Source organism: Octodon degus, unplaced genomic scaffold (genome assembly GCF_000260255.1).
Source record: "Octodon degus isolate 3935 unplaced genomic scaffold, OctDeg1.0 scaffold00227, whole genome shotgun sequence".
In the NCBI taxonomy this organism is placed as follows: Eukaryota; Metazoa; Chordata; class Mammalia; order Rodentia; family Octodontidae; genus Octodon; species Octodon degus.
The window spans coordinates 809,567-813,342 of record NW_004524803.1 but is presented as its reverse complement, the minus strand read 5'-3'; the positions used below and the strand labels follow the sequence as shown (position 1 = coordinate 813,342).

Below are 3,776 nucleotides of genomic sequence, written 5' to 3'. Positions count from 1 at the left end.
TTGAAGTATGGAAGACAATTCTCTTTAGTTATTTGTTGCCTGTTCGTGTGCTTCAAGCTTAGTTAAAGATAGACCAAGTGAACTTAAACAGTTCATCATTCATTTACCATGTGCACCTTAACCAAAAACTGGAATAAATAGCTTTTATAATACATAACTTTAGGTTTATATCTCTATCATTGTCTTCCTTGATAATATCAAATACTCTCCAACTAAAGATACACTTTGAGAAATTCTGTTAAAATGCAAATTTCTCCAGATTCTCCTGAGAAATGGAAAGTGTGTGAGTGTGTGTGTGTGCACACATGTGCATGTGTAAATGATATGTGACATAAATCAACAGGTCTGTCTTTTGCAAAAGGAAAGAATAGAGCCAATGATTCTTGCTGGAAGCTGGATCATATTTAGGACATTTCAGGTTCCCAGCTGGATCTGTTCGCCAGCCTTCAAATGCAAGATTCTTCCAAGCATACACATTACTACTATTTCCTGTGGACTATATAGCATCCAGATATGTTACTGATAACAGTAAGGCTGGCTCAGGAACTACCTGGATTTGCCATTTATTGAAGGACTTGAACAAATTATTTAACTTCTGTGCCTTAGAGTTTTCTTCAGTGAAATGGACATTACAGCAGTGTGCATTCCCATTACTGCTGTGGGGTTTAGATGAATTTATATACATAAGTGCAGTACATATTGGATTTTAAATAAATATTCCCATTGTAATTATTATCCTTATGAATGTCTAGAATAGAGAGGGGCAAACATCGATTCTGGAGCTGAATCTGGTTATCTCCTTTGGCCAATCTGCAAGCTAAGAATGGTGTTTTACATCATTCAAAGGGTTAAAAACATCAAAGAAAGAAGTAGTAGCAAAGACATGTGGATTGTAAAGCTTAAAACACTACTTGACCAATTTACATAATATGTTTGCCAGCTGCTTAACAGGAGATACTTATTCAATTTGTTACTTAGTCCATTCACATTTTACACAATTATTAATCAACGTACATTTATTGTTTTCTTTCTTAGAAATTGCTTTAACTTTCATCAGCCTCATTCCCATTTTTCTTAAGCATTGGCAGAACAGCTCAAGACCACTCGGTGGTGGTTCCTGCCCACTCAGTGGCCTGCGCGGTGGGGGCTGCAGACCGATCTTCTGTGGCTGGCTGAGCACTCCAGTCTTCAGTAGGGAACTGCTGAATGGGCACAGAGGGCACTTGCATGCCCTCGGACCAGTCTGACATCTCAGGCTAAACAGCAGTGAACTCTGGAGCTTGTGCAGTACATTCACCCTGAAATTCCTCCTTGGTCATAACTTTTTCAGCAGCAGCCTGCTCTTCCTTTTCAATCTCTTCAGGATCCGGGTAGAAGTAGAGATCAGGCATGACTTCCCACGGGTGTTCACGGGAGATGGTGCCACGCATGCGCAGCACTTCCTGGGCCAGCATCTACCACATCAGACCCACAAAGTGAGCTCCCTTATTGTTGCATGGGATGGCAATGTCCACATAGCGCAGAGGAGAATCTGTGTTGCACAGAACAGTGGTTGGCAGATTGATGTAAGGTGCCTCCATTAGGGGCTGGTGGTCAACCTGGGGTCAGTAATCACCAGAAGACGTGACTCTGAGAAGGTTGCCTGGATCTGGTTAATGAAGGTTCCAGGAGTGAAGCAGCCAGCAATAGAAGTAGCTCCAGTGGCAGCAGCAAACTTCAGCACAGCCTGCTGGCTGGTGCTCCTGGAGGATATGATGCTGATGTCAGCAGGGTTTTCAATGGCCACTATGACTCTAGCTGCCAAGAGGAGCTTCTCCCAAGTCCGCTTTAGATTTATGATGCAAATCCCATCACTTTTCCTTTTATAGATATACTGCTTCATCTGGAAATCTAGGTTGGTGCCACCTAAGTGGGTTCCTGCAGCAAGGAATTTGAGGACATCCTCCTCCTTCATTTGCAGGACATCAAGGGCTCCAGACATTGTGAAGTTTCCCTTTAAGTTACAATGAGAATCAAGAACAAAGCCAAATGGACCTCTGCCTGGGCAGTATGAAAAAGCCAATGTAGGTTTAAATTGTCCATTGTCTCTGTTACCCTTCTCTCTTTGCTGGGACAAAATATCTGACACTCAAAATGAAGGAAGGAAAACTTTATTTAGCTCACAGTTTGTGGAGGTTTTAGTCCATACTCAGATGGTTCCAAGGCAGGGTGACACAAGCCACAGGAACAACAGTTCAAGGCAGCAAGACAGCAAAGCAACAAAAGGGAGAAGCAGCAGCTGCTGCCTCTCTCCTTTCCTGTATTGTAAGCAGGCTACCCTGGCGTAGGGGTATGGAACTTACACAATGTGCATGCTCTCCTTTTGCACAGGCTGAGAATATTTCCAAAGTAGAAACCAAAGATCCCTGCTGGGTCATTTAATTAAACCTCTAAACTTCTCAAGTAGACATAATGTATCAACCAGTACATCCATATTACTTTTTTTTTTCTGTTTGTTGCCTCTAATCATTGCTCCCTACTAATTAGCTACACATCTTCTTTAGGATTAATTATGTATATAAAATTTCCATTTAACTTCTTAGCTTTTTTACTCTATCAGTAGTTGCCTTGAGATTACAACATGCATCTTTAACTTGATGGACCTTACTATACAATAATGTTCTATTACTCTTGGATAACACAATATCGCAGCACACTAGAACTCTGTATGACCATTCCCATCATTCTGCATTACAGTACACATTGTGTCAATAGAGAGTTGACTTTTTATGGTGGGAGATACAAAATCCACCAAAACCCCCCAGTGTATTTAACAATAAAGAACACGAAGAAGTGGCCTTGTGGTATGAACTATAAGAGACAAAGCCTACATAGTGTGAAGAAAATTATGTGCACACAATAGACAAATGGGTATCTCTTCTCTACTTATCATTCTAACTCTTCATTAATAGATTGTTCTATATCACATAATCCTATGATTTTTGAAACATATTTCTTAATCAAATTGTTTATGTAGAGCAAACTCTGCATAAAATATTTGGAGGTGGCCTTGCAGCTAGGGTTTTGATGTAGATCCCAGCAGGTTTCTCTTTCCTCAGTCCTCAGAGTTCCACTTTTCAGAAAATATTTTTTTCTCTTCTTTTAAATTTTTTTTACCAATTTTGCATACTTATAACTGTTAACCTGAACAACTAATTTGAAGACAACAATATGCAATGTAACAGCCATTGTTGAATTCTTATTTTGTTTAGTGAAATTCTGTATCATTTCTATTTTTTTTTTGCTATATTTTGTTCTCCTAAAAATGTAAAAAAAAAAAAAAGAAAGAAAAAGAAAACAAAATAAGTATTGTTTTTGGCCTTGTACTAATATGATACCAAAAAATCTAGTAGAACTTTGATGCCAAGTATTTACAAGAAAGATTTCATTTTGCCTTTCTGTCCCATCTGCTCTACCTGCCTGGCTTCCTGCTTTCCCAGCACTTATAAAATATATTGTGTGGAAAGTCCACTGTGGATTTGGTGCTCCTGGATGTTTCAGTCTGTCATGTATACTGCCACAGGTGGCCATGAATTTCTCTTCCCCAGTAAAACCTCTGCTTATACCAGCTGTTATTTGCACATGGGGCTCTGAAGTAGAAGGTGTCCCCTTAGGGAGAGAAAAAGAACCTTTAGTTCATCTAGGAAGACCTCTTTGTTGCTTAAATTTTAGTTCATCCCAAGTTCATTGCTTCCACAGTTCTCCAGTGTTTTCAAAAATTTCATTGCTTCCTTAGG

General features: G+C 39.6%; 1 pseudogene; it reads right to left on the bottom strand.

Moving 5' to 3' along the window:
* Positions 1 to 1,094: 1,094 nt before the first annotated feature.
* On the bottom strand, positions 1,095 to 1,981 carry LOC101593290 (annotated as a pseudogene).
* Between the last annotated feature and the right edge of the window lie 1,795 nt (positions 1,982 to 3,776).